Source organism: Medicago truncatula, chromosome 4, assembly GCF_003473485.1.
Source record: "Medicago truncatula cultivar Jemalong A17 chromosome 4, MtrunA17r5.0-ANR, whole genome shotgun sequence".
Lineage (NCBI taxonomy): Eukaryota > Viridiplantae > Streptophyta > Magnoliopsida > Fabales > Fabaceae > Medicago > Medicago truncatula.
This window is the reverse complement of record NC_053045.1, coordinates 42802584-42814975: the sequence shown is the minus strand read 5'-3', so window position 1 is coordinate 42814975 and position 12392 is coordinate 42802584. Positions and strand designations below refer to the sequence as shown.

General features: G+C 35.1%; 2 long non-coding RNA genes across 2 annotated transcripts; one reads left to right on the top strand and one right to left on the bottom strand.

Annotated features, from left to right (window-relative positions):
• Positions 1 to 5458: 5458 nt before the first annotated feature.
• Positions 5459 to 6059, top strand: LOC25493082 (uncharacterized). The gene is made up of 2 exons (XR_003010837.2): positions 5459 to 5615; positions 5718 to 6059. It is a non-coding gene; the product is annotated as an uncharacterized lncRNA (long non-coding RNA).
• A 5159-nt stretch (positions 6060 to 11218) lies between these two features.
• LOC25493080 (uncharacterized) lies at positions 11219 to 11874 on the bottom strand. The gene is made up of 3 exons (XR_003010907.2): positions 11730 to 11874; positions 11483 to 11627; positions 11219 to 11381 (listed from the first exon to the last, which is right to left on the bottom strand). It is a non-coding gene; the product is annotated as an uncharacterized lncRNA (long non-coding RNA).
• Positions 11875 to 12392: the final 518 nt, after the last annotated feature.

Below are 12392 nucleotides of genomic sequence, written 5' to 3'. Positions count from 1 at the left end.
AAACGCACGCACGCATGTAGAACAGTAGCATCACAGATTGAAGAAATTTGATGAGTAAAACATCTCTCTTTGTAATTTCTTTTAACCTTGTTGTTTAAATTCTTTTATCATGAGTGGTTAATTTCCATTGATTAGGTCATAGATGATTCTCTTCTAGCTCATGATATGTAATCATAGTTTTTAAAACCGGCTCGGACCGGCCGGTTGAACCGATCGGACCATGAACCGGTGGGGTGTCCGGTTCGATCTATTTATTGGATCGGCCATGCAATCAAACCGGTGTAAACCGGCGTGGCTCGGCGGAAACCGGTAAAAACCGGTGAATCGGCCGGTTTACAAAACCGGACCGGTTCAACACTCAGATTTTAAAATATAAAAAAAAAAAAACAGAAAACAAGAAATAGAAGAGAAGAAAGGAATATGGTTCGATTATAAACTGTAAATGGAATGGGAATATGATTCGATTAAGCTGCAAAGAAGAAGCAGAGAACTCAAAGAAAGAAAAAAATAAACAGCATTGTTCTTATGTGAGGTGGCTGGTGTGTTTGGGAAGAAGCATAGGCCCATTTTTAATGTTTCATGGATATAATTGCTCAATATACTCCCGTATCAACAAAAATAACAAAGCAATGTTTTTTTTCTTTTCTTTTACAACTATTAACAATTATGTTTTCTTTTTACAAATACCAACAAAAACTGTTTTATTAAGAATACCATTAATTTTTATTATGATAATTTGTTTAATCTTGATATTTTATGACTTCTTTTTTTATTGAGAGGTTGGTATTGTATGGCTTATAAAATAAAAATTAAATTGAGTATGATATTGTTTTTAAATAATGTAATTTATTTTGAGACCGAAACATCTGATTCAATTCGGTTTAATACTTATACAAGAAAATTATATGACCGAGTCAGACAACCGAGTTATTTGGTTCAAACCGAGTTAGTCATGCGGTTCAACCAATGATCCAGTGGTTCGACCATTGACTCAGTGACCCGACGCCCTTACCGAGTCGATGACTGGTCCGGTTTTTAAAACTATGTATGTAATATGTAACTCTGAATTATCATGAATGTTATTTCAGTTTATTCAGTATAAATTATGCGTAATGCTTTTATGATTCGACCCAATAAAATTGATCTTAGAGATTACATGACTAATGACACCAGCTTATATCTCAGACATATTTATGCTGTTCAATTTAACAGACAATCTAGGGATGGAAAGTTGTTAGGTTGTGATTCTAAAATTAACGGACTTAAAACCTTTGATGATTATAGGTTCACCTAAGGAATTAGGGAATTATAATTAGAAGAGATGGCTCTGAGTCAAGGGATTGACCTGAGCTATTTTGTTAATTGTCGTAAACTGAATAGAAATCATATGTTTTAAATGCAGATTACTAATGAGTGATGGACAGATAAATCGAAAGACTTAATCCTTTCTTTAAACATATTTCAAAACCTATTTTATTCTTCAGTCATTTGTGTATGAAATCATTAAGTTCAACACATCGCTTTTGTGTATGAAAGACTTAATCCTTTCTCTAAACATCATTTGTGTATGAAATCATTAAGTTCAACACATCGCTTTTGTGGCATAAAGGGACAAACACGTTTAATGATAATTTTAGTTTTATGACCGGTTTCTTGTATGACATGTGAAATTTTTTTAATCGAAGAAAGCAAAATACGATGCTTTTTACATTTTTAACTAGTAAAAGACCCGTGCTTTTCACACGGGTCATGCTACGCTGCGATAATTATATATAAAATAATTAAATTGTTAATATTGTAGAATGTTTATGGATATCAAATGAAAATTATGAGTATTAATGTAGTATTTTTATTAAATATTTTTGGGTTAATGGTGCTTTACCCCCTTGTAATATAGGTCATTTTTGGTTTTCCCTCCTGTAAAATATTTTTTTTGATTTACCCCCTGTAAATTTGTATTTTTTTTTTGGAATACCCCCTTAATAGATCATAAAAAAACGACTTTAGGGGGGTATTCCAAAAAAATAAAATTACAGGGGGGAAACCAAAATGACCTATATTACAGGGGGGTAAAGCACCATTAACCCAATATTTTTTCTTATATGTTTTAAAAATTTGTTAAATAGTTAAGTCACAGTAGTTATGGATTTTATTAACTTATATATGCGAAACAAATTTTTATGTAGATATATGATAAAATTTTAAAAACTTATGACTACTTTCAAAATCAAAATTAATTTAGTGTTTCTATTAAATAAATTTTTATTTTATATGCAAAACACTATTCAATGTTTGCACCACACCTGTTGCCGATATTATGTACTTATATTTGCATAAACAATTTTTTTTTTAGAGGATAAACAAAAATTTTATATACATATATGAGAAAGTCGATATGATAAAATTTTAGAAATTCATGGTTATTTTCAAAATATCAACATTAATGCACTGTGTCTTTTGTGTTGTTTAGTCTAATTCTCTACCACAAGCTCTTGTTCAAAAAACCCATGCGAGTTATTATATGTGTGGGGAAGATACATACACCTTGCTATTTGACTCCGATGTAGACAAACATTAAAGAGCACTCTAGAAACGCCTCCTGGAAGCGAGAGAAGCAAAAATTGTTCCATTACCGAATTTGAGTGATTTATCATCTGACGAAGAGGAGGAAGTCATGGAACGCGTCACACTAGGAGACTACGAAAGATTAAACAACCTTGATGAGGTGGCTCAAGGGTTCCAACCGGCAAACCCTGTTTTCTTTAACATCAAGAACTTAGTTCTCACTGCTCTGAAAGATAACCAGTACTCAGGTAAGGAAGAAGAGGAGTGTAATATTCATCTAACTGATTTGCTAGAAGCTTGCAACACCATTAAACCCTGTTTTCTTAGCCGCTTTTTCCCAACCTTAAAGTACATAGTAAAAAGGCTAGAAACCTCCAGTTTTCAACAAGAAGACGGTGAGAACCTCTATGATGCATGAGAAAGATATAAGTTGCTGCTTAAGAGGTGCCTTGGAACACAAACGCTCTCCTTCCTCTCTGTTCTCTCGACGCCGTATCCAGCTCATCTCTCTAAAGCCCAATCACGTCGCCCTCCCTTCTTGTTCCGTCCAGATGTAGATGGTTGTGGCTGGCGATGCGACGATGGTGGTGGGTATGCCATCCGCATCGCAACTCTCCCCTGTTCTCTCGACGGTGGTTCATCGGTGGTACAGATTTTAGGTGCGGTTTATTTTGGTCCGTCGGTAGCGCCGACGATTTGGGTTCACTTGAATCGTGCCGCTGTGACTGGGTTTGAGGTTCTGTCATACATCTATTCGGTTTGGACGGTTGCTGCAGATTTGGGTTTGTCTCTTTGCAAGTTCGGTATCTCTGTTCTCTGCAGGTTTTCACGATTCAATTTTGCATCTACTGCGTTAAAGGATTGGACTGCTTTGGGTTGTTGCCATTTTTTAAAAATCTGATTCGGTCTCGTGATCGATTTTGGATTGTGGGGCTAGAAATGGTCGTGAATTTGTGTGGTTTGTCAAAGTAAATTGTGGATGTGCGATATTCGTCACCGTGTTGGCGGTCGATTTCATATGCCATCCTCAAGGTGCCTCGGTTGTGTTTGTATGTTCGCTTGATGTGGGCCAGAAATGGCTAATTAATCAGTTGGTGCGCGTGAATTCGTTAATTACCGTGTTGGCAGTCGAATTCACCCCCATTTTCAAGCATTTGTATGTGGTACTGTATGGACTTGAAAGAGTCATCAATGCTTGTTGTCTTTGTTGCAGGGAGTTGATGGTACGTGATCTGATTTCGTGTTGACGATCGGTTCATTCGCCAAACTTTAGATCCGAGCTCAATTGTTAGAAATCTTTAGGGTTGGATCCACTTTGTGGATTTTTTATTTTTTATTTTTTGGTTTTGCCCGTTAAGGTTGTTGACTGGGTCAGGTTTTATGTCCCCCCAGTTTTTTCTGTAATTTTTTTTCTTTTAATAATATATATGAGCAATTGACAACAAATTAGAATAGGGTCCCAACTTAGTTGGACACTGTTCTTTTTTATGTCATTTTGCTCTTGACCTATCAAAAAAAAAAAAAAAGGAGGTGCCCTGGGCATAATTTCACTGAGCTGGAGGTAACCCTTATCTTTACTAACGATCTTAAGACCCAAACTAGAATGATGTTAGATGCTTCTATAGGTGATTCTACGAAGAACAAAACAACCACCAAGATTCGAGAACTCATTGACAACATATCCTTAAACGAGTATAGACCTTAAGGTATTGATAGGAATGTGTGAAGAAGAAAGAGGTTTTGAATCTTGAAGCCAAGATGCTTTACTTGCAGGTCACAGATTTCTTAGGGATAAAATTGAAGCTATATCTAAAAAAATTGGAAGCAAAAGAGGTGTTGAGGCTGTCAATCAATGACATAGGATGTGGTTAACAAAAATATTATATGATGTTCTGTCATCGCAACTCCAAATTTAAACTGTTGCTTGTTCGCAAGAAACACAATAACAAGAAGTTAGAATTTATCGCTAAGAAAGGCCCAAATATAACTTGTAAATTTGTGGCTATCAACATTTTATAAGTTAGGCCTAATTGTATTTCAAGGTATTTAAAATGTTTATACTTTACGAGTTTTATTTTTATTTTTTATACTTCTCCGCAATTAAATTGTGTGAACTCTAGACTATTTGATAAAAAGAAAGTTATTTTACTAAATTGTTCAAAAAAAAATTTATTTTACTAAAAAAAAATGTATTAAAGTTTTTTGACTCCGCTTAGATTCTCTTTTGGTTCAATGTTAACACCTTCCCGTATAACCAAGAATTTTATGAAAACAAATATAAAATTATTTTTGCCACATACATAACCCATAAGTTTGTTAAATTAAACCATGATCTCTACCAATTAATTCAACAAAGGATTTTTTTTTTTTAAATACAACTAGGGCTAACTCAATTTTACAAAACATTTTTAAAATGTTTATAGCCAAAACTTTGCAAGTTCTATTATTATTTTTATATTTCCATTGATAGTTATTTGAATTGAAGTCTTTTATTCCAATTAGATTCTCTTTTGGTCCAATGATAACACCTTCCCTATATGAAAACAAATATCAATTTTTTTATCTACATACCTAACCCATCAAAAAGGGTGGTAAAATAATTTTTACAATTTTACCAGTGGGAAGAAGGGATTAATAACAAATGTACCTATATCTACATACCCCTCTTTGGCTTTAATAAGAAAGATAAGATGTATTCGGGAAAAGGGATCACTTTGTCTTAACACTTTGAGAAATAAAAGATGGAAGGAAAACTCATAGAATTAAGACAATGTTCTACTAATCACTTTAGTGATACTTAGGGACAGAGGCACATTTAATAATAACTTTTTTAAGGAAATAATAATTTTAATTTTATGAAGGGTTTCTTGTAACAAGTTATACTTTTTTTCAATTGAACAAATCACAATATGATTTTTTCTACTATAAATATCTCAAGCAAGCTTTTTCATTCCATTACATTCAAATGAGGCAAAATATGGATGTTATTTTAAAGTTTGTTTATGTTATGATACTTTTTCTTTCACTCTTTCTTGTTGTAACAAACGTTAGTAAGTTCCTTTTCTCATCCTTTTCAAACTCTCTTATTTACCTTATACATAATATTTCATCATTTTTTAGTAACATTCCATTATATTTGTTTCGCATTACAGAATCTTTTCATTGCCATATGGACTATGATTGCTATGATCAAATTACTTGTATCATCGGAGACGTGACATGTTTAGAGGGTTCGTGTGATTGCCCTCAAGATGTTTAGTCTCTTCAAGATGTTTGTTCTCTATTGTAATTTTTAATTCTATTTTATTTTGAGGTGTTGCTTTAGGGGTTAGAGTAGGGGGTGCAAACCCATATTTTGTATTTTCTCTTTTCTTTTTACTAATAATAACTTTGTGGTGTTGTATATGATTATTGTGTTATCGGAGTGTCAACATAGTTTGGATATTAATAGTAGATATTAATGTATCTACGGTTCAAATTTTCTGGTTAAAAAATTGTTATCGCGATTTTCGGGTGTCAAGTCATAAATTAGGCTTGAACCTTTCAATCTTTGATATTCTCTATTTTTTCTTGGGAAGGGCAAAATTGAGAAAAAACCCTTAGATTCGAAGTTCGGGGGTCGTTTTCACTACGGGAAGGTGTTAGGCACCCGCGGTGACTATAGTACTCTATAGGAGCCGTCTTCTTAGTTTATGTCTACACTTTATTTTAATGCTATTCATGAAAAAAGGAAATTTATTTATGTTAAGAATGGGGGGGAGAAAGTGTTTGAGGTTTTATTTTAGTGGACTTGGAGAGGTTTTGACCTCATGCCTACATACCCATTTAAGGGATCAAACTCCATGTAGTTCATTCTCAAAAATGTTTTTGTGTGTTTGGTTGATTTTAATTTTTTGTTGGAAAATGGTTTTGGAGAAAAGAAAGAGGCCTTAAAGGCATAAGAGAAGGAAATAGTGAATGTTGGTTCAATTGTTTATTAAAAAAAAGTCTAAGTAGGAATTAGGATTCATTTGGATTTGTTTAAGAAAATAAAAGAAAAAGTTCAATGGAGTTTTGACTCCAAGGTTTGTTTGAAAAAAATTTGAGTGATGGAATTGGTTTATTATTTTTTTGAAGATTGGCATTTGTCTAAAAATCGTGTTTCCTAAGCATACATCTAAACGGTAATCATGCAACGTGTGTGCGTGTCAGTGCTTGTGTCGGTGTACATCCCTTATAGTGTCCATAGTCCTTTACATTGAGTCCTAAATACATGCTATGGTCTTGCAAGGAAATTAAAAAAGAACTAATCTATCTAAAATTATTACAAACCCAATTGATATAGAAATGAAAAAAATGATGCTAATGGGATGAATGAAATGTGAGATGAAAAGGGTTAGTATCATAAGGCATAAAAATAGTAGAAAGGGAGACAAGATTGAATAGAATAGCAAGAGAGAAAAAAAAGTGTAATGAAATGAAATGAAGTGGCAAAATATACCTAAAATTGGTTATGACACTTAGACATGCATATGACCTATAATCCCCTCATTATAGCAATGTTAAAGGGGTTTGATTTTGAGCTATAATGTGGGAACAAATAGGACATATTCAAGCCAAGAATCATGACACATTTTCAAAGATATTTTGCACTTTATTTCTTGATAAAAACGCACATTGCTTGCAAAACAAGAAAGACATGAAAATCTACATCCACAATCAGCAAGATATGCACATGATCAGCAACATATTCATCATGAAATTACACACCAATCATCCACATCACATGTCAACATTGTGTGAGAAAATATACCACAAAAATACACAAACTTAGATCAAACACAAAATTAATCAAGAAGAAATAACACACATATTTTTATCATTTTTAAACCACTGAAAAATATCACAAAAGTGTTAAAATGTATTAAGAAACATATAACAATTTTTTAGGAATTTTTAGAGAAAAAATTGAGCAAACTGGGGGTTCAATCAGCAAGAAAACATGGTGCAGATAGCAGGAAAATAGCAAAAACAAATAGGAACCTTAAGCCCAAACCCAAAGCCCAACATCGGATTCACAGGGAGCGTTGGATTGATCCAGGGAAGGAAACCCTAGATCCAACGGCCAGGAACGAAAGGGATTGGACCGGTCTTGGACCGGTCCGGTTCACTGGCTTATATAAGCAGGTGTGCACCGGTTTTTTCATTCTTTCATTCTCTTTCTCTCTCTAACTCTCACCTAGTGAGAGAAGCTCTCGCCTCTCTCTTCCCTTTCCTTGCCGGACTTCTGGATGAACGGCCGGGGAAGATGAAGATCTGGCCGGAACCTTCATAGGTCCGCCGGAATCTTCATCTTCTCCGGTGAGATCTCCAGTTTTCCGGCCACCTCTAACCTAACCAGAAATTCACGAATCTTACATCAAACTCTTCGTTTCTTCATCCTAGACATGATTCTAGCGCTGGTTTTCGCAAATAGAACTTGATTCAATGTAGATCTAAAGATCTTGATACGGTTTTGAAAGTGTTTTTTTTAGTTTAGTTTTTTTTTAGTTTTGCTGAAAGAAACTCTTAGAAACTTTGAAGATCTACATTGATTCGTCCTTATTGATGCTTTTCGAAAAAAGAAAGATGAAGTTCACGTGTTTTACCTCTGGTTTAGTTGGAGATTCAAACGGAGATCTTTGAGGAAGAACTTGAATCGTTTCCGGTGAGATTTCTTGCTTCGAAACAGATTCGGATCTTTATCTTCTTCTTCACCGGTTCAATCTTCTTCGTTTTCTTTCCCTCTTCTTCTCACGGTTTCCTCTGTGATCGTGCTTGGATTTGTCGCCAAACGGTGACGGATCCGCACTTGAATTGCAGAGAAATCAGTTCGATGATGATGATTCTTCAATGAATCACTGAGAACTGTGATGAATTTGTTGAATCTGTGTTGATTTTTGATGATTTTGGTTGAATTCGAAACGGTTAGGGTTTGTGATTGTTCTGTGTTCTTGATGATTTCTGGATTTTTGATCTAACTGAATGGAGAGAGCAACTTCTCACGTGTTTGTGAGTTGGCACTGATTGAATGGGTCTGTGTGGCACTATGCACCTTTTATAGGCTGCCATGTGTGATCTTGGACCAATGAAGTGGTGACATCTGTTTGGGACCTTTTTGGCTCGGCCTTGGACTTGAAATGAATTTGGGACCTTTCTGCAAAATAAGAAACTTGAAGGGCTAAACAGCAAATAAGAAAAAGTGGACTAAAATGCAATTAAAAAAAATAAAATTGGACTAAAATTGGTAATTTGAAAAAAACGTAAAGTGAAACCAAAAATAAAATCAACAAAAGGACTAAAATGAACCAGCTACAAAAATGAGGTATTTTAAAATACCTCTCTGCCGAAATTTTGACAGGAAAAGACCAAAATGCCCCTAGGGACTAAACTGACTCAGATGCAATTTTTGAAATGATTTTTAAACAAAGACTCAACAATGATTTGTACAGACAAATTGAAAAGGCTCAGAGGCAAACACAGGGACTAAAATGGGTTCCACTGCAGGAAATGACCAAAATACCCTTTTGTATGATTTTTTGAAATAAAATGCAAGAAAAGTAATGCGACGCTTCAGAGAGTTCTTAAATGACTTGTAATGCAAGAAAAGACAGGCAGAGGCAGTAAAATATGTTTTAAAAAGAAAGTAAAGATTTAGAGAAAAATAACAGAGAATTGACAAATATCAGTGTTAAAAAAGAAATTTGAACGAGTATTTTTAGGTCCAAAATCAGGGTATAACAAAAATCAATTAACATTTGTCTCAATTGTATGTTATTTCTATAACTAATTTTAAAATTGTTTAAAATTACTATTGCTTTTTGATATTTTCCCCTTGAATGTATTTGATCGAATCTGATCAGAAGGTGACTGCTGGTGTTTCTTTAATGCAGAGGTTGAAGGTGGTGGAAACACGTCAGATGAGTACTAGAACGGCGAGGGTGTGTGTACCTGCAAACAATCAGACGCTCAAGTTAGTAGAGGTCAGAAATGGCGGTTTAGAAGTGAGAGAGATTCTACCTTGGGGACTGCGAGGAGCCCCCTTTATATAGAGGTGGGTGAATGCAGAGTCGTTGTAATGGCACACATGTGTCTGACGGTTACGAAATCGTGGGAAGTGTAACCGCCGGTGAGATATTTGCGGGAATGTGGGAAAGAGACGTTAAAGTTCATTTGAACTGGTCTCTGTTCATTTGGGCTTGATTTGTTATTGGGCCTAGGTCTTTGACCGGTCTAGAATAGTAGCCCCCAAGTCGTGGCTATTGGTAAAGAGTGATGACTTAAGAGTGAGCGAGGGAACTGATCGCGCAGGCCTTATGAGGAGTTGACATATATCCTGATGGAGTGGATAATACATGGGATGTACTCATGCTAGTGTAAAAGCTTGCCCGACACGCCAGTGACGGAACAATGTTTGCTCGCCACGAGATACCTTGTAAGTTTTACTATGAGTAGGCCGGATAGGCGGGGATATGGAAATAGCTCATAACCTATCACATCGGTGATTATGTTGATATCAGGGTTAACGGTGTCGTTCACGAGAATGTATCCGTCAGGATCTTAAGCATGCTTGCTTTGATGTGGCTATCTTATGGCATGCCCGTAGCAGAACTGGATAGTTCTCAAGGGGATGTCTCATAAGTTTTTATCAAGAGTGAAGAGGGAAAGTGCGAACATACCAACCCATTTGGGGTTGGCCTAGTGGTTTGCTTGAGATCTTGGAGTTTGCTCCTCCAGAGGTCTCAGGTTCGATTCTCTCTGGTGCCAATTTCGGTGGGCTAAGTCCATACAGAGCTTGCTCTGGCTTTAAACGGGGCCCCCGCAAGTGGGCGGTGGGATTGGTCCCCTCGGATTAGTCGATTCTTGGATCGGATACCGAGTTTTCAAAAAAAAAAAAAGTGCGAACATACCTCAAGACCTATCATATTTGTGCCTATGTCGATATCAGGGTTAACGACGTTGTGCACACGTTTTGTGCTCGCTAACCCTTCATGTGTGTTCGTCAGCCAATGTGTGATGTGTCATCTTGGTAACATGTGTTCCACATATCTACGCTCGTTCAAGCTGTGTAGAACTGGAAAGATTCTCCCGTCAGAGAGTTGGTCGTTTGTCATTCAGTAATCAATTCCCACATCTCGAGGGTGAGACTAAGGGGTCATGATCGTTGGTTCCTTGATGCCACGTGTAAATGCTATGATAGTACTTGAGTACCTAGTGCCTTGAGGGTGTCTCGGTTTACGTTTCCAAGGTTTCATCATAATTGTTGGTTTGATCCTGACGTTTGGAAATCAACTGCATTTGATCAGAAACGTTGGATGTGTGAATGGTTGTACGTGAAGGACTGCACCAGATCGTGCTCGCTGTTTTCTGAAAGGTTGTGAGGGAATATAAATAGTTTCAAACGTATGTTTGGAACAGTTTATCATTTTTGTGTTTTTAGCAACCCAGAAACTTCAGATTTTCTCCAAGAGTTCCAGTGCACTTCAGTCCTTCAACCTCCACTTTCAAGTCCAGTTCTTCCACCAACTTATCACAAGTTCGTTTCTCCTGCATTCTCCTACTTTTTGACTTGTTTTTATGCTTTAGATTGTAATATGCACTTGTTTTTTTAACTCGATGCATACCGAAAAAAACATATTTAAACTACGTTCATATATATTATAATATTTTATTTTATAAATCTCAATTTAATAAATTTTACATTATTTTATTGTGTTGGACAACTTATAATACAAGTTTTGTAACTAATTAATTTGTCACGTGTTCTTCTTCTCGTCCTATCATTGAAATCAAAACGTCTGAAAAGTATAAATGAAAGTGTGAGAGAAATAATAAGAGTAAAAATGAAATAAGAATAAAATTATAGGCTTTAAAAGAAACAAAATATTTTCAACTTAACTATTAATAGCAGTGACAAAAGTCATTAAAGCATCTCGCAAGGGAAAGTTTTATGCACATAGTCCTTGGACAATCAAAGTCAGAACTGCAACTTTTCTTCAAATAGAATTCTGAGTTCCAACTATGCGAGTTCCACTCCTCACCTACTGTAATGTGAAACAAGTATAATAAAATGTTATTAAAAGATGATAAAATATTGTGTATAAGGTAAATAAGAGAATTTGAAAAGGATGATATAGGGGAATTACCAATACTGGTTACAACAAGAAATAGTGAAAGAAAGATGGACATAGTATAAACAAACTTCAAAGTTTCACCCATATTTTTCCTCCTTTGAATATAATAGAATCAAATAGTTTGTTTGACGTATTTATAATGTAAAAGACATCATACTCTGCTTACTTCAATTTAAAAAAATATCACTTGTTAAAAGAAACCATTTGTAAAACAAAAAATATTATTATATATTCTTGTCCTTTTGTCTCACTGAAGTGGTCAGTTGAAATTATCACGTACAAATCTGGTTGGTAATAAGAGGTAATCCATTTTTTATATGAACCTTTCATTATTATTCGTATTTCTTTATTAGCCTTAATGATAAACAAGAGAAAAATACCAATAGAGGCGTCTTTGGAATTTTATGAAACTTGGCTGATCATTTCTATGTATTTTTATATAGTGTGCTCCCCGATTTTCGGATATTAAACCATTGATTGATTTGAATCGTCAATCTTTGAACTCTCAATTTTTATTCGTGGGAAGGGAAAAAATGAGTAAAAACCCTTATCGAGACTTTGGATTCGGGGGTTGGTTTCGAATAGGGAAGGTGTTAAGCACCCTAAACGACTTCGGTACTCCGAAGGAACCGCTTACCTAGATTATCTTGTGCTAAATTCATTTGGCTTACTTGA